The sequence below is a fragment of the Sorex fumeus genome, unplaced genomic scaffold, assembly GCF_029834395.1.
Source record: "Sorex fumeus unplaced genomic scaffold, SorFum_2.1 ptg000246l, whole genome shotgun sequence".
Classification (NCBI taxonomy): Eukaryota; Metazoa; Chordata; class Mammalia; order Eulipotyphla; family Soricidae; genus Sorex; species Sorex fumeus.
In genome coordinates this window covers 1066473-1090666 of record NW_026606303.1, presented here as the reverse complement: position 1 = coordinate 1090666, position 24194 = coordinate 1066473, and positions in this window count along the sequence as shown.

The window sequence follows — 24194 nt, the reverse complement described above, 5'->3', positions numbered from 1 at the left end:
CAATTTAGCAATGGAAGGAACTTTTTACAGGAGCTTGAGCGACAGTACAATGCGGAGGATGCTTCGCTTGCATGTGGTTGATCTGGTTCAATGCCCTGCATCTCAGATGGACCGAGGCCCACCTAAAGTGAAACTTGAGTAAAGGGCGGTGGTAGTCCCTGAGCATTATGAGTTGTGGCCCAATAACAAAAACAGAGAAAAGGAAAGGACGTAGAGAAACAGAAAAATACAAAGCTGTCAAACATCCTGGCCTGTCAGAGTAATGGCCACACAGCCCCTGCCCAGTCCCTAAGATTTCTAATGGGTCTGTCCTGGCACATGCTCCCACGCAGCTCTCACCGACAGTCCGCAGATGTTCATAGGTCTCCAGTATCACGTCCCTTTAGAGCTTTCTCTCATATACAGCCAGGCACATCCACTCATGGGGGGAAGGTGATGGCCACATGAGTAAAGGTCACAGCATCCTGAGTCAGGACACATATACAGGCAGGAGTCAGGGTCCATCCCCAGCCCATTCCCTTGGTAGTGAGGAGGAGTCCACCAGGAATCTAGAAGGATTCAGCTCAGGGTGTCTCCCCTCAGAAAGAACGAGCCTCCACTCAAAATTCCTGGCTGACAGGCCCCAGAAATCATTCTAAGGAAGCTGAATCTGATAAAATGTGAGAAATCTATAGTACAAAGTTCTTGTCAGGTGTAAGCCTTACACACAGATACCCCAGGGCCAAACTCAGAGCCACTGGTCCAGTGAGCACTACAGAGTAACAACTGAACACAGACCCAAAGAAACCAACAAAGTGATCCTAGATGTGGCCCCAAACACTAAGCATCCCCCCATATACACAACTTTTGTTCTAGGAATGAAAAGGTGACACTCAATATTCAGCGAAGTACTCAAAGCTCTGTGTAACATATGTGCCTATAGGACTCAGAGATCCTGATTCAGGGTTGCCACAAATCTGTCTCAGAAAGTAGTGACTCAGTCCCAAAGATCCTTTCTCCATCTCCCTGGGACCGGAGCATCCCTGGAATTGTGCACAGCATCATGTGAATATGACTGTGTGACAGAGCAAGCAAGGCTCCCCAGATCAGAAAGGACAAAAAAGGGATCCAGGAGTTCGAGGCCCCCAGAGTCAGCAGCATTTTTCACCTGCACTCAGGGCACCCCCACACTTCCCAGACCTCAACCACGGAGGGTCCTCAGACACACCCCTGTCACCCCTGCACACACGCCTCTCCTCTCCTCCCCGGTCTCAAGAGCTCCTCCTTCCAGTCAGGAGATCACTGAGGGCTTCACACCACAGGAATGCCCTGCCGAAACAGAGATCAAATCACAGATTAGTGATAAAGCTTCGGTTGACATAGTTCCTAACACCCAACAAAGGGGGGTCCCTAGATGGGTATTGGATGGACCTGGGGAGAGCGGCAAAGCTACCCAGCATCAAAAAGAGACAGCGTAGAAAGCATAAAAGCACAGTCTTGATGAAAGTCTTATAACTTAAGGAAAAGGACCTCCAAGGGGTAGGTAGGGAAAGCTGGACCAGCCTGAAGACTTACACTAAAACCCTTGCTTGCCCTCGGGGCCGGGGTTGTAACTAATCCAAATAACTGCAAGTATTGATAAGTAAACTTATTTGTTGAATATGTACAACTACAGGGAAAAAAGAAAAGCCACAGAGATGTCAGACAGAATGTCTTCTTGAGTTAATCCCCCCAAGAGAATTACCTCCATTGCAACATTTTATGTCTGCAAATGACCCTCACATCTAAATGCAGTCCTATATCCCACCCTCCCTCAGTTGTTCTGTAAGAATGCTTTCAGCTCTCCATGAAATGGGCCATTTGGATTATCAGTCCGTGGTTCCCCATCTCTTTCTTCCTCTGCTAGGGACCCCCACGCATAAACTCACAGGGACCCCATGGGATGCCAGGTATAGAGCCCATGTCCACTGATTGCAAGATAATCACCTTCCCCCACTGTACTATAACTTTAGGCCCAGCACCACATGGACCTTCCTGAACCCCTCTCGAAGTGATCATTAAGGGCTGTAAACCCAAGAGCTTAATAAATCCAAAAATGGCCAAAGATGGCAAGACATCCCAATTAAAAAAATAAAGTATCCATACAGACAGCACAGAAATGCTGTACTTGCCTTGCTCACGGCTAATCCAGGTTCATTTCCTAATATTCCCTAGAGTCCCTCAAGCCATCCAGGAATGATCCCTGAGTGCAAAGCCCAGGAGCAAACCCTGAGTCCTGAGGAAGTCTCCCAAGATCCATTCAAGTGACCCTGAGCATTGAAACAGGGCAGCATCTGATGGGGTGAGACAAAAAAAAAGAATGAACTGTGGTGGGAGAGATATTACAGCAGGGAAGACAAATGTGCTGCCCACATGTACAGGTTGATCCCAGGCAGCCCTTATGGTTCAAGGGCATGGCCAGGCCATTTCCTAAATATATAGTCTTTGGAATTCATAACAAATTCTAGGAAGTAAGAGATTTCTGCATACTGAAGTATACAAATCACAGAAAAAAGTTGCTATTCTCCCACCTTACAGTTAATGATTAGAGATAATGTAAGGAAAAAATTATTTTCCAGAAAAAGCTTTCTTTCAAAAGATTATTGAAGACTTAGGTCAGAACCACTCTCGGAAATTTTCCAAAAGGTGAATCCTCAGCTCATGTCCTCTAAGCATCCTGTTGGAATCTCGTGTACCCACTTCCCTTGAAGGCTTCTCAAACTGGATTGTCTATGTGTTACTGTTTTTTTATGTGTTACTGTTTTAAACTTTTTTATTTACATTTATTTAATTTTTCAGGGTACCTTAAATATCCCCCCCACACGGCAGAGCCTGCCAAGCTATTCCTGGTCAATTTGATATGCCAAATCCAATAAAAAAAAAAATGGATCTCATTCCCCTGACTCTGAATATGGCAGAGTCGAGAAGGATGGGGAAGGAGTGGCTGATAAAATCCCAAGGCAGAAATAGGCTGCCAAAATGAAGAAAGACAAAAATGATTGTCTGTACTTGCTGGCACGTATGCTGGCATCTGATGCATTCATCGACGACCTGATGGTACAAGCGCGAAAGATCAGGTACAACATCATTGTTCTGACCGAAACGAGAAGACATCGATCACATCACACCGTTTTCGACGATGGAGAAGAACTGTTCATTGGAACATGTGACTAAAGAGGCGTCGGTGGTGTCGGTATCCTTGTCAACACGAACTTAACCATGAGCATTGATTCATTCGAATGCCTAACTACCCGAAATGGACGATTACACTTGAATATATGTGGCTCACTGCCAGCAGTTTCTATCTTTGTTGTCTATGCACCAACATCCAATTATGGTGAAAGAGAAATTGAGAAGTTCTACATGGAGCTGGAGAAGTTCTATAAAGAAGATCACACCTTCTACAAGATCATTGTCGGTGATTTTAATGCCAAGATAGGACCAAGAAGATCAGTCAATGAACTCCACATTGGGACCCATGGCCTAGAATGGAACGAACAGGGTTACATACTGTCTGAGTTCATCATGTCAACCAATACCTTCCATGGTAACTCACAGTTCCAAAAGGCTGAATCTAAACGTTGGACATGGGAGTCTCCCGGTAGACGGCTCCACAATGAAATCACTTAATCACTTAATCACTTAACTTCCTGTTAGTCGTTGATTTGTTTGAGTGGGCGCCAGTAACATCTCCATTTGTCCCTGTCACGTGCTGAAAAAAATATTCAGGGTCAGGTGAATGAGACCAGTTGTAATTACTGATTTTGACATATCGAATACACAACGGATAGCTTGCCAGGCTCTTCCGTGCGGGTGGAATACTCTCGGTAGCTTGCCAGTCTTTCCGAGAGGGATTGAGGCTTTTGGGGCGACCTCTAATCACCCTAAATGAAATGGACCACATCATATTCAATCGGCAGTTTTGCCTAACCTATGTTGCTGTTGTCCCAAAATTCCAAATGGGATCGGACCACCGTCTCCTTCGTGCAAAATTCTACCTCACAGAACAGGGAGAAAAGAATGCAAAGTTTAAGAAGAGAACTCCCAGAACAACCACCAACTGGGAGCTCTTTGGCTCTGTTGCCGCAACACGGGAAGATGCCATCACTGACAACATTGATGAGGAATACGATCGAATGATTCAGCACCTACATGATTGTGCAAGGAATGCCAAGAGAGAGATAACCACAAAAAATGCCTTTCTTCGAACACTCTTGAACTTATTCGCCAACCTGTCTTGGCACATGGCTCAGGCAACTGCAAGCGAACATATGAGCTGGCAAAACAATGCAGAGAAGCCATCAAGAATGACCTCAAAGACAGGAGAACAGCGGTGCTTGTAGATGCGGCAGAAGCCAGGAAAAGCATCCATAATGCCCGCCTGTCCTTCACCAACTACAAGACCAAGATGATTGCCCTTCCACATCCTGATGGATCCATCACATCTTCCAGAAGAGCAATGGAGAAGATTATTCATGACTTCTACTCAGATCTCTTTAATAGCCACGTCCACTTGCCCACATACCACATTCCGCACGATGGATATATCGTTCCCAATGTTCTCCCCTCTGAAATTCAACACGCCATCTCGTTGGTAAAGAAACAAAGAACACCTGGCCCAGACAAGATCAGACCTGAACACCTGAAGAACTTACCATCAGTACTCATCAATACACTGGCTCGGCTCTTCACACGCTACCTGTCTGAATGCAAGGTTCCATCCGAATGGAAAACCAGCAAGACTGTACTACTATACAAGAAGGGAGACATCCACGACATTCGAAATTATTGCCCAATCTGCCTATTGTCTGTCATCTACAAACTGTTCACTCGAGTCATCCTGAATAGGATTAGCAGAACACTAGATGAAGGACAACCACGTGAACAAACTGGGTTCCGAAAAGGATTCAGTACCATCGACCATATCCACATGATAACTAAGCTCATTGAGGTTTCTCAGGAGTTCAAGATGCCGCTCTGTCTAAAGTTCATTGATTTAAAGAAGGCCTTTGATTCTGCTGAGACGGAAGCGGTCATTGAAGCCCTAGCAAATCAGGGTGTACAAACTCAATACATCAGGATCCTCCATGAGCTCTATTACGGATTCACTACCAGGATCTCACCATTCTACAAAGAAGTAATCATCCATGTCGAGAGGGGTTCGTCAGGGTGATACCATTCCACCAAAACTCTTCAGTGCCACCCTCGAGAACATCATGCGATGACTGGAATGGGAAGAAATGGGAGTAAAGATAGATGGTCGACAACTACACCACTTCTGCTTTGCTGATGACATCGTTCTAATAACACCAAACATCAGCCAAGCAGCACAAATGCTGAACAACTTCGACCATGAGTGTGGAAAGGTCGGACTACAGCTGAATCTTGTGAAGACAATGTTTATGAGAAACGGCCTCGTTCCTGATGCTGCAATCGCTCTCAATGGAACCACCATCTCCGAATGCAACAGTTATATATGCCTACGTCGAGAAATCAACATGATGAATGACCTGCCACCTGAGTTATGCAGGAGGAAGAGAGCGACTTGGAATGCCTTCAAGAGTGTTGAAGAAATAACTAAGAGGACAAAGAAACTCCAGCTACGAGCACATGTCTTTGATTCCACTGTTCTTCCTGCATTAACATATGCCTCAGGGACCTCGGCCCTAAGAAAACAGGATGAGAACGCTATTTGGATCTCTCCAAGAGGAATTGAAAGAGCTATGCTTGGAATATCACACTTCACTCAAATGAGAGATAGAATTCAGAGCTCTGATCTCCGTCAACGGTCAAGAATCAGGGACGCTGTCTCATTTGCCAAGGCATCAAAAATCAGATGGTCTGGACACGTAATGAGGTTTACAGACAACCGCTGGACTAGAGCCATTACTGACTGGATTCCACGGGACATCAAAAGATCGTGTAGACGCCCACCAACAAGATGCTCAGACTTCTTTGTCAAGACCCTGAATGATCAGTTTGAGGCTCTGCATGGTCCTAGAACGAACAGATGCCATTGGGCTATGCTAGCATGCAACAGGGATGAATGGAGACATTACTGGCACCCGCTCGAGTAAATCGATGAATAACGGGGGATCAAGTGATCAAGTGACTGTTTTAAACCAAGGAGGCCCTTTTACTTTTAGAAAAGACAGTTTTTTTTTTTTGGTTTGGGGGCAGATAGGTTGATTGCCTTGCGCCCGGCCAACCCTGGGTGGATTCCTCCACAACTTTTGGAGAGCCCGACAAGCTACCAAGAGTATCCTGCACACACAGCAGAGCCTGGCAAGTTCCCCCTGGCATATTCGATATGCCGAAAACAGTAACAAGTCTCACAATGTAGACGTTACTGGAGCCCACTTCAGCAAATTGATGAACAACGGGAGGATAGTGCTACAGTGCATAGTTAGGAATAAAACCTGAGCATTGCCACCTGCAATCCCGAAACCAAATCAAAAGAAAACAAAACAAAATTCTTGAAACTTGACCTCATGGTGCAATTGTACTGGGGGTAAGACAGCAACCCCTAAAGCTGAACTGGAACAGTTGTGTGTGGAGGATGGAAAAATGCCAACTGATCACCAACCATCCTGGTGGCCCTGTTCCCTTCTTAATGCATCTGTTGGAGGTGGCTGCCGGTCGAGGTGGGAGTAGCAGCTCATGGCCACCGAAAGCATGTGGTGGATGAGAAACACCACATCACTGCCAGTCTAGCTGACTTACTTATTCTATGAACTTACAGAACTCACCTGCACATACACCTCTCTTCCCTAGGCCTCAGGGCTACTCCTTCCAGCCAGATGACCACAAGTTTCACCCAGAAATGCCCTAAACCTCACAGACACATCTGCATGAAACTGCATCTAGCATTCACTCTTGTTGTACAGAAATATACTTGAAAATTGTGCAACAATTTTGCTGTATCGGAAAATTATTCTAATATCCAGGGTGTTTACTATACACCAGGATGTGAACTGTGTTTTCCAGTCCATTATCCGAAAGGTTGGTGGTTCGTGCCCACCCAGGGATGCCAGATGTGTAACTCACACAAAGAGGGGGGCACGGCAACCCACAGCGGCGGTGGCTCTATCTCTACCGCCGCCCGTGTTCGGTAGTCTCACCCTTCTCCCACCCCGGAGAGATCGATGGAGATGGTCAGGCAGAGGAAGGAATAAGGGCCAGGCTGGTAGGTATTAGTCGTAGTTTATTCTGATTCTCTCCTCATCTCTCCTTCTGTCTCTACCCCCATGCTACTTCATTCTCCTTTTCCATCCCCCTTCATCTTCCGCTTCCTTCTGATCCTCTCTGAACTCTCTTCTTCCTTCTGCCCCCAGCCCACTCCTACAGTACAGTTAAATCCTCTCTCCATGAGGAATTGGGGGGAACAATTACACATAGGTCAGGTCACAATCAATAGGGGTAGAAATCTTAGCCTCAGGGAAGGCCGCTCCTAGGACAGATCCTTCCTCAGCAGGAGGACCCACCCTAGAGCATAATCCCATCGGCGTGCCTCTCCTCTCCTTGTCCGACAAGCATGTAAGAATATAATATAAATCATTTTGTATGGACACAGTAAGAAATATCTTAAACTTATAGATTTGCTCTCCTAGGGCCATCTCGATCTCAGACTATGGTGCTCAGGCCAGATAGTCTTTCTCACCCCTAGCAGGATCCTAGTCTTGTCGTTACCTTTGGATCATGACAGCATTTGTCTATGATCAAACTGTTAACTTATAGTTAAGAATCGTGACACTTTGGCCTGGCCCATTTCGCTGCCAGGGTAGCTCGCCACTTGCCCTGGGTCCATTCAGTCCCTCGTCGGGACCCTGCTTTTGGGGTGTTAGGAACTAAGGGCAACTGAGGCTTAAGTCGAGAAAGAAGATGCCCAGGAGTGAATAATATTCAAGGCCAATCAAATCCTAAGTTACAAAGCATAATGTTAACGGTCTTCCTGTATCTATACAAAAAGGATATTACTTTAAAGTAAACTGTTCATAAGGCATAAGGAGAGGAAAAAGGCAATATTTCACTTATACATATAAAATTAGATTTCTGGGAAACTGATCTTACAAATTAACAAAGTCTGATTAAGGGGAAAGCTGATTAACTGGGTGGGAAGGAGAGCATAGGGAAGACTGTTTACAGATAAACACAATGGAAGTGGAAGTGCTTCAGGAGCACTGTGATGGGTGTAACCAGATTGATGGGTGTAACCAGATAAAACCTAAGCTTCTTGTAGAGGGACAAAGCAATGTTACCCAACAAGAATCTGGAGTGACACTACATTTTTGGGGGAGGTCATACCCGGTGATGCCCAGGGGTTACTCCTGGCTCTGCACTCAGGAATTACGCTTGGCAGTGCTCAGGGGACCATATGGGAAGCTGGGAATCGAACCCGGGTCGGCCGCATGCAAGGGAAACGCCCTACCCACTGTGCTATCACTCCAGCCCCGTGATTTTACTTTTAAAAGATGAATATTATACTTCAGAGCCAAGGTGGTGATTCAGTAGAGAAGGTGCTTGCTTTGCACTTTGCTGACCCAGATTCAATACCGGAGCACCCCAAATGGGTTCCTGACCCTAGGGAGAAATGATCCCTGAGCTCAGAGCCAGGAGTTAGCTATGAACACTGCATGGTGTGGCTCCCAAATACTGCAACAACAAACAGTAACTAACGAAGAAAACAAAACCAAAAATAAATTCATGTGCAAAGAAAAACTCTACAGTGAAAGGATTGAACAGTGGGTCCTTAGGTAACTTTTTTGGGGGGTCACTCCTGGCTTTGCCCAGGAGTTACTCCTGGCTCATGCACTCAGGAATTACTCCTGGCAGTGTTCAGGGTACCACATGGGAAGCTGGGAATAGATCCCAGGTTGGCTGCATGCTAGGCAAATGCCCTACCCGCAGTGGTATCGCTCCAGCCCCGTTAGATCACTTTTTTATTTATTTAATGCTGAAGAAGCCCATGATTTATCCTGAATACTTATTCTCTTTTCTCTTCTCTCACATCCTGTGTGTGTGTGTTTGCGTGTATGTGTGTGTGTTTGTATGTGTTTAGTTTGAGGACAATAACCAACAATGTTCAGGGATTATTCCTAGTCTGGGATGAGGGATAAGTCACGGTGCGCTTCAGGGAACATATGCAATGCTACATATACAGAACCTTGGTTGGATGCTTGCAAGGCAAGCATACCTAGTATATGGTGTACACTGGCGCTTTCTAGATAATTCCAGCACACCAGCAGTAAGCCCTAGTCGAAGCTCCTATTTACCAAAAAAATCAAATATATTACTTTAAATACCTTACTTTACCAGCACTACACAAAACAACAGTGAGGGTAGCCTGCTAAGGGAGAGATGAAATGAGGAAGTTGCTTTGCTTCTTAATATATTCCTACATACTCTTTTTTTTTTCTCTGGGGGTCACACCTGGCGATGCTCAGGGTTTCCCCCTGGTTCTTTTTTTTTTCTTTTTGGGTCACACCCAGTGATGCACAGAGGTTAATCCTGGCTAATGCACTCAGAAATTACTTCTGGCGGTGCTCGGGAGACCACATGGGATACTGGAAATCGAATCCGGGTGGGCCTAGTGCAAGGCAAATGCCCTACCTTCTGTGCCCAATCAAAAGAAATCAAAATAATCAATAAAAATAATCAAAATAAATCGCTCCAGCCCAATCAAAATAAATCTTCTATTTTATTTTTTGGAGGCCACACAGCTGATGCTAAGTGGTTATTCCTGGCTCTGCACTCAGAAATCAATCCAGGTTGTGCTAGCAGGATGGAACACGGGTTTGCAATGTGGAAAACAAAGGCTTTCAGTGATCTGATATAGGTCCCTCACCCCAAGACCTGCAGTCCCCATGCTCAGCCCCACTCCCTCCCGCCTCTGACTATTGCTGACATGGAGGCGGTCATGGCTGCAGGGGCCCCCCAAGATCATGGACTCACACCACGTACCCTGCACCCTGGTACAGCCCCCATCATACCCCGCAAAACTGTGCCCCCCGAGAGCCTCCACTGCTCCTTAGGAACCACCTGGATATCAGGGAACAAGTGAAAAAAAAAGTGTGAAAGCGCCCCACAAGCTGGTGCAGCTACCCCACTTATAGTGCAGAGACAGGGAAGTGTGGGGTGCTCGCAGGAAGCCTCATCTTCTGCCACAAAATTGGCCTTCACAGTCAGCTTTCCAAGAAGAGACCCTACTTTGTCCTTTATCCACGAGAACAACTGCTGAGCCATGTGTCCAGAACACCAGAAACTGGAGGGCCCTGAGTTCACTCTCACTGAGTGCAGAGTCAGGAGTGAACCCAAGCATCCAAGCAAGGACAAGGATGGAAAGTCCCCGAAAATTATATTAAGCTAAAAACAAAGGGGAAGATAGAGGGTAGCAAGTATTACAGCAGGTGGGGCAATGGTCTTGCCAATGGTCAGTCCAGGTTTGATCCCCGACAACCCCATACTGTCCAACACCTGCCAGGCATGATCCCTGAGTGCAGAGACCAGGAGCAAACCCTGAGTCCTGCTGGTTTGGCCCAAATCAAATTTTAAAAAACCTAAAAGAGTCCAATGAAGGCAGGGCGACAATGCACAGGATTCAGAAACATGCTTTGAATGAAGGAACTTCTGATTGGATGCTGGGCGCCACCTGATCGCCCAAGGTCACTTGAAGTGACCCCAAGCACTGAGAATAACAGCATATGAGGGGGTGAGACTCTAAGAAATAAATGATCTTAGGGGCTGTAATGACAGCATAGCGGGCAGGGCTTGCATGCAAACCACCGGAGTTGGAATCTCAGCATCCCATATGGCCCCTGAGCACTGCCACGAGTAAATACTGAGGGAAGAGCCAGGAGTAACCCCTGAACACCACTGAGTGTGGCCCAACAGCCAAAAAATAAATGAATGGAATGTAAACGTTACAAATGAAAGAAAATAAAAATTCCAAGTGTGTCCCCGAAACAATACCAAGATCAAAAGCAAAACACAAGTTAAATGTGGAAAGAGAAGTAAATTTATTTTGTTTGTTTTGAGTCACACACACAGCAATTTATAGGGTTTATTCATGGCTCTGGGCTGAGGAAATACTCCTGGCCATGCCTGGGGACCATATTGCATGTCAAGTATCAAACTAGTAGTGATTCCTGAGTGCATAACCTGGAGTCACCATGTGCTTCAACAGCTGTACCCCAAAATGAAACGAAGCAAAAAAATTAAGTTAGACTCATAATAAATAAGGCTCACAACTGGGGAGATACTCCAGCAAATTGAGGCTGACCCGTACCCTGCACATACTTAGCATTCTGGCCCCCGTCCATTCCTCCAGGGTGAAGCTCATGACCACATCGGGGAAGGTCACCATGTCCTGAACGGACATACACAGGGGACAGGAGTGAGGCCATCCCACCCCATACTATGGTGTAGGGCCTGACCACAGCTCCCTCAGGCATAAGACAGCTAGGTGAGAAGAATGAAGAATTGCCTGATTTTTGATTCACAATGATTCTCAGCAACATTATGGTTGATGTTTGCCATAAACCCCTTCAAAACAGGGCCTCCTGCTTGCCTTACATACAAAAGGTTTCTTTCCAGCATGAATGTTCTTATATGTAATAACGAGTGAGAGGTAAGTGAATGCCTTCCAACAGTCCTTACATATATAAGGATTCTCTTCAGTGTGCGTTTTCCTGTGCTTAGTAAGTTCTGAGTACAAAGTAAAGGTCTTTCCACAGTCCTTACATGAGTAAGGTTTCTCTCCTGCATAAATTTTCCTATGCATAGAAACCCCTAAGAAGGAAATAAAGGTCTTCATACATTCTTTATCCTTACATGAATAAAGTTTCTCTAAATGAATTTTCCTATGCATACTAAGTCTTGAGGTCTTCCCATATTCCTTGGATGAATAGCTTTCATCTCCTGTATGAATTCTCCTATGTATAATCCGGTATGAAGATTGATCTAAGGCTTCCCAAATTCTTTACATTTCTACAGTTTCTCTCCTGTGTGGATATTCAGATGATCACACTTGCATGGCGGCTGACTCAAATTCTGTCCGTGTTGCTAACATCCCTGGGACTTTTCCCATCTGAAGACTTCCTGCCTGTCTCAGAATCCCCATGGTGATGCAGGTACCACTGCTCACTTGAAAGTGTCACAGTGTACAGGATCAGAGACATTCCACTGAGGAACGTTGCTTCCATGGAGAGCAGCAGAGGAGGATTCTGATTATTTCTTGATTTCTTGAGAGTTTCCATGTTAAAAAAAATGTCAAACCCTGCAGGTTTGATGTCTAATATTTCCACCATGCAAATACAATTATCGACACATATATGGCTTTTCCTGAAATAACCAAATATTTTTGCAAGAAGTTCAAGCAAAATTGACACATGTTGCCATTAACATGTGTCCAATTTTTTCTCAACTCAATGAAGAACACATTAAGTGGAAATAATTTCTATACAGAAAAAGGAAGCAACAGTTTCAAGCAAATAAAAATACAACCGAGTCGGGGTTTGGTTGTAGCTCAGTCTGGAGTTTAGGATGCATGTACGAAGGCAAAACTGCGTCTCACAAAACTGAGAACGCAGGGGCCATTGAAAACATCGAACCTAATTGAATTAATATCGGGATCAATGAGGTTTTGGGGGGTTTTTTGTTTGTATTTATTTGTTGGGGCAGTGTCACATGAAACAGTGCTCATAGATCACTCCTAGTGGGGTTGTCAGGACCATACTGGGTGCTGGGTATAGAACCTGCTTTCCATTCCTGATCAAAGCAGTGCACTTCCCACTACACTATTACTGGGGCCAACAAACCAGTTCTTTTCAAGAATGACCACTTGTGCTTACATTCTATAGAAGAAATATCTCAGTACGATTTTGGTATTTAAAAAACAGAATGTCTTTAAATCTTAAAACTGCTGAGTTTAGCACCAACTGAAACTAAGAGACTACTACGCTTGGCATAAGGCTGTAAATTTCCTCCCTGAGTTGTCCGGAGTCTGTAGATCTGCTGAAAGCAAAGGATTCTAGGTGCCCCCCTCCAAGCCACATGTTTGGTCCACTGAAAATCCCACCGGAATAATAACATTTATTCTGAACATGCAAATCTTTCCGACTCACTTGTAATCGATGATCCTGTTGTACTGCATCAAAACGTGATAATACTGAATCCCAAAGTTTGGCTTTGAGTTCTGAATTCAAACAAAACAGAATGTAAGAGTTATTCAGTGGATAGTAGAATGAGGCCCAGCAGATAGCGGACATCTTGATAGTTCTCACAGTCCAAACAGGTCCGCAGAAACGGGTAGATCTTTTTTTGGTCTTTGGGTCACACTCAGCATTGCACAGGGATTACTCCTGGCTCATGCACTCAGGAATTACTCCTGGCGGTACTCGAGGGACCATATGGGATGCTGGGAATCGAACCCGGGTCGGCCATGTAGGCTGCGTGCAAGGCAAACGCCCTACCCGCTGTGCTATCGCTCCAGCCCCAATGGTAGATCTTTTGGGTAATCACTGTGAGGAGCTTGACATTATCCACGTAGCTTTTGGGTTTTGTATTTTGATCAGACCGGATAATGGGACCATATGGAATGCAGGGGATCAAAAATCGGTTAGCCGCCTAAAATGCAAGTGCGCTCCTGGCTGTACCTGTCCTGACCCAAAGTAATTTTGTTATGGACTCATTCATTATTTAAAAACAAAGGCAAAAAGATGACTAAGAGGAACACGAGAGAACAGCAGAGGGATCATGTGCTTAGCTTGAGGCAGACAGGCTCAAGTCTCAGATCCCTGAACACCTCGGGTACAATTCCTGAGCGCATGGCCAGGAGTTACACCTGAGACCCACGAGGAGTCACGTTTAAATATGGCTGGGCCCGAAACCTAAAGAATGATAAACTTCTTAGATACTCAAAATCATACAATGATTCGAGGGCAAAGATAAGCATGGTGTTAGAGAGGGCATAGGGTGTCCGGCTGCTCCACAAAAGGGGACATGGAGTTCAGGCTGGACAGTCACCCTGGTGAGGCACATAAAGGAAGACCAAAGACTGAAATTCCCATGAATTATTCTACACAGCTGACAGATAAGGAAGATTAACTATAAAGCCAGGAAATTAAAGCACAGATCATTCCATGATGGACAGTCCAGGGGGATGAAGGGCAGCACGAACTTGGCACAGATGCCTGGATCCAGGAACTTGAGGCCCCATGGCCTCAAACAGCAGAAAGCCAGGCACTCAGGCTTGTAGCCAAATCCCACATCTCCTTCCTAAAACAACCCAAGACCTGAGAAGCCTGTGCGCTCCTGTCACTGCACTGGGTCATCTTGTCGCTCTCATGCCTGAGGATGGTGTGGCAGAGGGCGCGTCACCATCTCCTGCCTTTGTTTTTCCTGCGGATCAGCAGGAGGCTCCATGGAAAGACCTGAGCCATGAGCACCAGAGGAGCATAGCCAGCCCCGCCCCCCAACAGGAAGTCCCTGCATTGGAGCAAGAAATGTAGTGACTTGCCAGATACTTGGTCACTAGCTCACAGACTCATCCGCAGGGATACACTGCCAGATGCTCCTGCCTCTCCAGGGGACAGAGAAGTGGGTTGTGACCAGGCTGCTTGTTGGGACAGGAGGGCTAGTTTCAGCCTACAGGGGAGGAAACTACAGCCCTGCCAGAGCCCCGGGAATCCACTATAGGCCCTACAGGAAGGTCCCTATGGCCAGAGACTAACTCTGAGACCAGGAGGTCCCATGCAGAGACGGCCCCTGCAGGTCACAGTGACAACAGGCCCATAAGTGGCTCTGCTGTGGGGACAGCCACAGGGACTCCGGGTGGTCAAACCTTCAGCTGCCCTCTTGTATAATGGGTGGGGTCATGGGCCTCTTCCAGGGAACAAGGTCACTCCTGGGTTCGGGTGAGCCCCAGGCAGTCCAATGTCTGATCTGCTGGATCTAGGCCATCCTGGTCATAATTTACTGTAATCCCGAATGAGCACATGAGCCTCCTCTAGCACTTGCTCCTATTTTGTAGGAACAACTGAAAACCATGTAAACAGTGTCTTGTATCACAAAATTATCCAGGTATCCAGGGTGTTTATTATGAACCATGATTTTATGTGTGTCTGAAAACTAGAATTTCTGGAGTGAGTCTACTTTTATTTTATTTATTTATTTTGGTGTTATTAAAACAATGTCATCAGCAAAGCGGAGGTGGTGTAATTGCTGACAATCTATCTTCACTCCCATTCCTTCCCATTCAAGTCGTCGCATGATGTTCTTGAGGGTGGCACTGAAGAGTTTCAGTGAAATGGGATCACCCTGCCGAACCCCTCTCTTGACATCAATTATTACTTCTTTGTAGAATGGTGAGATACTGGTAGTGAATCTGCAATACAGCTCACGAAGGATCTTGATGTATTGGGCTTGAATGCCCTGATTGACTAGGGCTTCAATGGCCGCTTCCATCTCAACAGAATCAAAGGCCTTCTTTAAATCAATGAATGTTAAACAGAGCGGAATCTTGAACTCCTGAGACACCTCAATGAGCTTGGTTATCATGTGGATATGGTCAATAGTGCTGAATCCTTTGCGGAACCCGGCTTGCTCACATGGTTGTCCTTCATCTAGTGTTCTGCCAATCCTATTTAGGATGACTCGAGTGAACAAATTGTAGATGACAGACAATAGGCAGATCGAGCGATAGTTGCCAATGCCATGGATGTCTTCCTTCTTGAACAGTAGTACGGTCCTACTGGTTTTCTATTGGGATGGAACCATGCATTCAGACAGGTAGCGTGTGAAGAGCCAAGCCAGTGTATTGAGGAGTACTGATGGCAGTTTCTTCAGGTGTTCAAGTCTGACCTTGTCTGGGTCGGGTGCTGTTCGTTTCTTTATCGAAAAAATGGTGTGTTGATTTTGGAAGGTAGAACGTTGGGAACATCATATCCATCCTGTGGAATTTGGTTTGCTGACAAGTGGACATGGCTATCAAAGAGATTTGAGTAGAAGTCATGGATAATCGTCTCCATTGCCTTTCCGGAGGATGTGATGGATCCATCAGGACGTCAGAGGGCAGTCATCTTGCTCTTGTAGTTGGCAAAGGACAGGAGGGAGTTACGAATACTTTTCCCGGCTTCTGCCGCATCTACCAGCACTTCTGCTCATCTCTCTTTGAGGTCTTCCTTGATTGCATCTCTGCACTGGCGCCCGCTCAAGCAAATCGACGACTAACGGAAAGTTAAGTGATTAAGTGATTTATTTATTTATTTTTGCTTTTCGGGTCACACCTGGCGATGCTCAGTGGTTACTCCTGGCTTTGCACTCAGGAATCACTCCTGCCAGTGCTCAGGAGACCATATGGGATGCTGGGAAATGAACCTGGGTCGCCGCGTGCGAGGCAAACGCCCTACCCGCTGTGCTATCACTCCAGTACCCTGGAGTGAGTCTACTTTTAAACCATGAATATTATATCTTGTGGATTGGTGTGGCAATATAGCTGGTAAAAACATTCACCTTGCACTTTACTGACCCAGATTCAATACAATAGCTATAAAAGGTAAAGGCCCTCCCGTTGATCGTCGATTTGCTCGAGCGGGCCCAGTAACGTCTCCATTGGAGCCTTTGTTGTTACTGTGTCTGGCATATCGAATACTCTCGGTAGCTTGCCGGGCTCTCCGAGAGGGGCGGAGGAATCAAACTCAGGTCGGCCATGTTGGCCGCTTGTAAGGCGAATGCCCTACCCGCTGTGCTATCGCTCCAGCCCTATATTGTATTAAATATATTGTATTGAATATATGGGCTCCTGACCCCTGCCAGAAGTGATCCCTGAGCGCAGAGGCAGGAATAAGCCACAGACAAAGCAGGGTGTTTACCAAAAATACTGCACTTCAAAAGGTAACTCTGATGAAACAAAACAACAACAAATACTCAAGTGTGAATTCTGAGGCACCCTTCCCAGGTTGCCAGATGTGAAGAATAGTGAGTCGGTAGGTCCTATAGTATGAGGCGTTTGGTGTTCCATCTCTCCAAGAAACAAAGATACGAGGACTACAACAATTGATGGTCAATGGACCAGTGCACAGTGGTCCTTTAATTCAGAACCGAATAGCATACTTATAGAACATCTGAGGGAGATTAAGGTACAGGACTGCATGTATTTTGATTTACCACTTACAGAGGTCAAGTGTTTCAACAGAGGCAATTCTTTGAGAGGGAAATAACTCAAGGAGACGTTCTGTCTGAGAAATTCACTTGGGGGTCACAAGATCTGCATTGCTTTGCTCTCTCCCTGTTCCTACATATAAAAGAATCATGTTTACTTCTTGTTAATATTTGCAGTTATCTAGATACACACAGTAAGAAACATACCAAAACACTTCTCTGGGTCCAGGAACTAATGTTAAAAGATGACTGTGTTTTTTCCATAAATTCCACACAGAGTTCTTGGCCCAGTTACCCCAGGGGGTTCTGTCTTTTATGTCATGACAGCTTGAAAACAAGACAGTGATTTATGATTTCTAGACTGTCCCATATTGAAGCCAATGTAGCCTTGATGCTTGCCCCAGGTTAAACCAGAGATTCTCGGTGGGATCCAGTGTTCTGGGGTAAGAAAATGCGGGAACTGAACCTGAGTCAAGTAATTATGATGAATGCCCAGGAGTAAATATATTTTAAAGTCAATTAACCCTCAAATATTCAGCACTTCATATTAACTTTTTTTCCTTTTTGAAGAACGTTGCTCTATAGTAACAGATTATAGATTATATAGGTGAGAGGTGAAAGAGAAATGCAAATAAATGACTACATATACAAAGTCCAGAGTCACCAGAATGTCTGACTTTATGAGTTAAAGATAAACTCGGGGGATTGGGAGTGCTCATAAGAGTACTGTGACCTTCTCTGAGGGGAAGAAAAGTTGGCAATTCACTGACCAAGCCTAAAACACTTAGGGTTAATATCTAACACTCATGTGTAAAGACAAATTCTAGAGTAAAACATTTAAAGCAGGTCCTGAAGCCCCCTTTTCTGTTTTATTCTATGCTGCAGAAATCCATATTTTCTCTTAAATACTAGTACTCTCTTTCATTGTTCCACATCCTATGTGTGAGTATGTCTGAATGTGTGCATGTGTTTTAATTTTGGATCACAATTGGCAGTGATCAGGGGTTACTGCAGCACTGGGATCAGGGCTCAGTCCAAGTGGGGCTCAGGGAGTATGTGAAATACCAGACGTAGATCTAACCTGGGCTGGCCGCTTAAAGGCAAGCTCCCTACTGGTTGTACTATTGCTCTAGCCCTTTCTAAATTAATTATTTCCACCACATCAGGAGTGATCCTGAGCAAGGCTTCCCAAACGCCACCACACACCCCAGAAATCAACTATTTATCTTTTTAAAAGACACATAATTTACCCCCAGTACTCACCACAACAGCTGGGGGTCATCTGGTCAGGAAGGGATTACATGTGTGAGGTGCTTTGCAACTGGCCCTTAGGAAGCAGAAATTCTTGACATAGGAAAAAAGACACAAAAGTTGGGACGAGAGACAATAAAGCGGGCAGGGAATTTGCCTTGCACATTGCCAACCCAGATCAATCCCTGGCATCCTATATTGATCCCAGAGTACCATCCGCAGGAATTCCCAACTGCAGAGCCAAAAGTAAACCCTGAGCATCTCCAGATATGGTATACAAACCCAACCAAAAAATAATGAAGAGGCTAGAGCAATAGCAGAGCTGGCACGGCATTTGCCTTACATGCGGCCGACCCAGGTTTAATTCCCAGCATCCCATCTGGTCCCCTGAGCCTCACCAGGAGTAATTCCTGAGTGAAGAGCCAGGAGTAACTCTGTGCATCGCCGAATGTGACCCAAAAAGCAAAAATAAAAATAAAAAATATAAATAAAATAAAATAAAAATAAAAGAAAAAGTTTCACTTGCAAAACTCACCCACCCACAGGGAATGAGCCATTGGGTGGCCTTTTCCCATCACAACGGTCAATCAATAAAAGCACAGAGGAGAACTGGGTCTCCTGCTGCATGGGGGCTGGGGTCCTGCCCTTTGAAGTGAATCGGACGGTCTTACACTAGTGATGCCAGGGCCAAAGGCTCTGGAAACATCCAAGCACCACCCAGTACTGGCAGGTTTGAGAAGGCTAAGCCCTGTGCACGTCCCTCAACCCTGCACCCACCCACCTCTGAGCCTTCCCGAAGCTGGAGGGCATCCTGGCTAATGGACCCTCCCATGATCACTTGCTCACACGTGCGAACCCTGCACCCCGGCACAGCCCCAACTCCACTGCCCAAAGCCTCTGGATCCCCCTAAAGCCTCAGGAACTGCCTGGGTATCAGGATCGAGTAAAAATCAAGCACGAAATCGCGCCCCCCCCCCCAAGCTGGTCCAGTTCCAAACAGAGAAGCAAGTGAATGCGGGACTGTGTGACCGACCAGGAGAGGCTCTCCAGAGCAGAAAGGACAAAATAGGGGAAACACATGTCCTGCGATCTGAGTCACCATAGCTGACAGGGAGAAAACAGGGCCAGCACAACCCAGGGGACCTGTGATGCGCATCAGGTGAGAATACAGCACAGAGCCAAGAAGGCCTGGGCACTTCCACTGTGGCACAAAAATAAATGCAAAAGAAAATAAAGAAGCTGGATGGAGTAATAGAATAGAAGTTCGGGCTGGTGAACCCAATCTTCCCATATGGTCCCCCAAGCACTGCCAGGTGCAATGCCAAAGTGCCGGGCCAAGAATAATCTTCAGAATCACTGGGTGTAGCCCTTCAAACAGAATAAAATACCCAGACGCCAGCCTTCGACCCCCACGACCTCATATGGTCCCTGAGACATCTCAGGAGTCAACCTTGAGCACTAAGGTATGAGTACTCTTTAAGCAGGGTGGTTCAAAAGCCAAAAACAACAAAACTGAAACAAACATGGCCTTGTACAGAAAGTGTCCGTCCCTCCAAAAAGGAGGTACGATTGAAGATCCTTCCTGGAAAAACTCAGAGACATTTGGCCCAAGAAGACTGAGGGCTCCTGTCACTGTATCACCTTATCTTGTCACTCTCCTCCTACCTAGTTATGGGGTGTCTGATGGCATGTCACCGTCTTATCCTGCCTCTGATTTTCCCGAGGATCAGCGACCTGGAGGAGGAGTCAGAGCAGTGAACACTAGAGACGAGCACAACCCCTAGCCCTGACCAGCCACACCGTCCGGCACTGGCTCACAGACCCGCCTGGGGAACAATGTCTAATGCTTCTGTCTCCCCAGGAGAAGCAAAATGGGTTAGCATCTGTGCTGCCTTTCGCAACACAAGCTCTGGGCTTGGTTACAAGGGAGAAGATTCAGTCCTGTCTTGGCCTGAGGACTCCTCCCTGGGTCCCACAGAAGGCTCTCACAGGCACAGCCAGGCGCTGACTTGGAGGCCAGATCACGTGCAACAGCACCCCCTACAGGCTGTCAGCAGGGCTGCCCCCCACAACCATGGCCGAGAATGTGACTGTATCACGCCACAGCCCTTCTCCCCTTAAAAAAACCCCACTTTCTCCCCATGCCCCCACCCCACCCTGCCTCTGGGACCATTGGTGGTGGATAATGGGCACTGGTGGAGGGATGGGTACTCAATCATTATATGACTGAAATGCATGCAGGAAAGTTTGTAAGTCTGTAATTGTACCTCTAATAAAGTGTCATTTGCAAACCCAGCCTCCGGCAGGGACCAAACCACCATGTGACCCTGCATATCCCGACAAAGGGCAGATGACAACTGGGTCTGCTACTACATGGGGGTTGGGGCCCTGCGGTTTGAAGTGAATCTGAAGGTTCTACATGAGTGATGCCAGAGCTAAATGCTCCGGAACAGGGATGCCAGGGCCAAATGCTCCGGAACAGGGAAGAGCAAAGTCTAACGCTGGGAGGGTCGGGACAGCCAAGCCCTGCGCTCTGCAGGTCCTGCAGGCCCCAAGCGCAGCCCCAATCTCATGGAGCTGGAGGTGATGGTGGCCAAACAGGATCCCCACTATCACCCACATACTCCGCAACACCTGTACCCCCTAAAGCCTATGGGTTCCCCTAAAGCATCCCTCATGCCTCAGGAAATGGCTGATATCAGAAATAAGAGGAAAAAACAAGCACAAAAGGGCCCCCCAAGCTGGAGCGGCTCCGGCACTCACACTGAGGAGAACGGGAAGCACTGGGCGTTCATAGACCGCCACTCGCGTACTGACAAAAAATAGGGCTTCACAGTCCCTCTTGCACGAAGGCCAGCCATTTCCTCCTCTAGCAAAAGACCAATGGCAGCCTGAGCCGGGCAAACACAACTGGAATAGAAAAAATATCTGAAGGACCCCGGCCTGGGATGCCACTTCCACATCTGTCAGGAACCTGAGCCTTAAAGGGCCACAGTCCAGATGCAGAGACCCTTTTTGCCCACCCAGGTGAATCTGTGCTTCAAGGGGAATGGACTGCATAAAGGTGTGCAGAGGTGGCTGTGGAGAGTGGTGGGTCACACAGTGGGGGGCTGTGGATACAGAGACCCATGATCCTGTACTGGTCAGTCAAACAAAGACCCAATACTCTCATACACAGTCCATCAGGAAAAATGCAGCTGGGTTGGTTCAAGGTAAAACAGGAAGGTTGGTACAATTTACCGGATGCTGAGTTTCTTGGGAAAGTAATCAAGATGGGGTGAAAGCAGTGACTGCAAATCCACTGCTGGAGATGCAGAGAGCAGCTGGCCTAGCAGCAGCCCAGAGAGTTGGACAGACACTGGAACGATGTTGGAGTACAAGGATCTTAGGTTTATCAGGTTGCACGCATCACAGTGCTCCTGAGTCACTCCCATTACTTTGTTTGTCTGTAACCAGTTCTTTGTGCTCTCTTCCCCATCCAATTTGTAAGGTCTCATCCTTCTACGACACTGAACTTGTACTGTAAGTTAATATTGCCTTTTTCCTCTCCTTATGTCTTTTGAGTACTTTAATGCAATGTCCTTTTTTGTATAGTTACAGGAAGACTATTAGTATTATGCTTTATAATTTAGGATTTAATTGGCCTTGAATATTATTCACCCTGGGCATCTGCTTTCTCAACTCAAGCCTCAGTTGCCCTCACTTTCTAGCACCCCAAGGCAGGGTCCCAACAGGGGACTGAATGGAACCAGGGCAAGCCAGTAAGTTAAGTGCTACCCTGGCATCGAGATGGGCCAGGCCAAGGTGTCACGGTTCTTAACCATAGGTTAAGAGTTTGATCATAGGCAAATGCTGTCATGATCCAAAAGTAACGAAGTGACTAGGACCTGCTGCTAAGAATAGGAAAGATATCTGGCCTGAGCACTGCAGTCCGAGATCGAGATGGCCCTAGGAGAGCAATTCTATGAACTTAAAGTATTTCTTACTGTGTCCACAAAAATGCATATTATGTATGCTTATATGTTGGTCAGACAAGGAGAGGACAAACACATCCAGGGAAATCTGTTCTAGGGTGGGTTGATCTGCTAAATGAGAATCTGTCCTAGAAGCAGCTTTCCCATGGGTCCTGACTAGGTTGGATGAGACTGAACATTTCTCCCCTTCAAACTGCTTCAGTAAATTCAGTATATTGTGAGAGGCAGTTTCCCTTATCTCACAAGAACCTATCTGGTCTTAGATATGCAGATCCCAGGTGCTAAACCAGGCCTGATCTAGGGGATGCAGATGCCTGGCTCCAGGCAGGTGCATCTTTGAGATGTAGATTCCAAGCTCTAGCAGACTGGTCTTTGATGTGCTAATCCAAGTGCTTGTAGCTTGTAAAAAGTGAGGCAAGATGACTGGCCTGCTGATATAAAGAAACAATGTATGGTTTTCTGCCTCAATGTTCTTTCTGTAACTCCTTTTGATGACATCAATATATAACGCCCATTAGAGGTACCATAATCTATATAAGGGGATTTTGGGGGCTCTCTCGGGGAGAGCGTGTGCTTGAGAACTCCTGAGGCCTCCAAGACATACATCTTTTCCATGTAATAAATTGCTACTAAGACCAACCAGCCTGGCACTCGTTTCCTTCCTCAGCCTGACCACCGCCATCGACCTCCCTGGAGTGGTAAAACAGCCTGAGACTACGGAACGCGGGTGGGGGGAGAGATAGGCCGCTGCCTTCCTTTTGCCCGTCGTTTTTTGTGTGTTTACACAGAACAGGAGCAGAAGCTGGTAGGAGCATCAGAGACCACTGTCTGGTCAATGCACTACCCCTTAAAAACACTGCACCAGCGGACGCTTGCCTTCAAGGAAAACCGCAGGAGGCAGTTTCAAAAGCAAAGTTTCAAATCCAGAGTATGGGGCAAGAGGGTAGTAAAGTGGCTTGGGCGCTTACCTTGCATGTGGTAAATCTTGGTTTAACCCTCAGAATTCCAAATGGTCCCCTGAGCAACATCAAAGAGCAAAGCCAGGAGTAGGCTGTGAGCACTGCCAGGTTGCACTACCAACAACATCAAATATTCCGACCCTGAAAATGGAGGCTAATGGGCAGCAAGCCATTTTGGTCACATTCAAACCTTTTTTTGTCCTTTAAGCAGAGCTGAATCCTTTTTACCATTCTGGTGACTTCTACGTTGATGGGACTTTGCTAATTCCAAATACAACATTTACTTTTTTTTTCTGTAATATTATTGAACTGATGGGGGGATCCAGGAATGTGCCCAACCTTGTGAGTAATCACAGGTAAACGGAATGGCCTGCTGGGGTGTGGGGAGCTAACCCATATTCCCAGCACATCTCAGATATTTGATTCAAGGGGCCCCTTCCATCCACTCATGTCTTTCTGCACACAGTAAAGTTCATTTAAACTGTTTCCAATAGGGGCCAACAAGTAGGTACAGCCGATAGGATATTTGTCTTGCACCAGGTTTAACACGACACTGGAACACCACAGGAGGGTCCCTGGAGCACTACCATGAATAATTCCTGAGTATTTCAGGGTATGACCCAAAAACACAGGAAAAACAAAGTTTAAAAATTTTTTAAAAAAAAGCATTGTAGCACTAGCACAGAGGGTAGGGCACTGGCTTTGCATGCGGCCGACCCAGGTTCGATTCCTAGCATCCCATATGGTCCCCTGAGCACTACCAGAGGTAATTCCTGAGTTCAGAACCAGGAATATACCCAGGTGCATCGCCGGATGTCACCCAAAAAGCAAAACA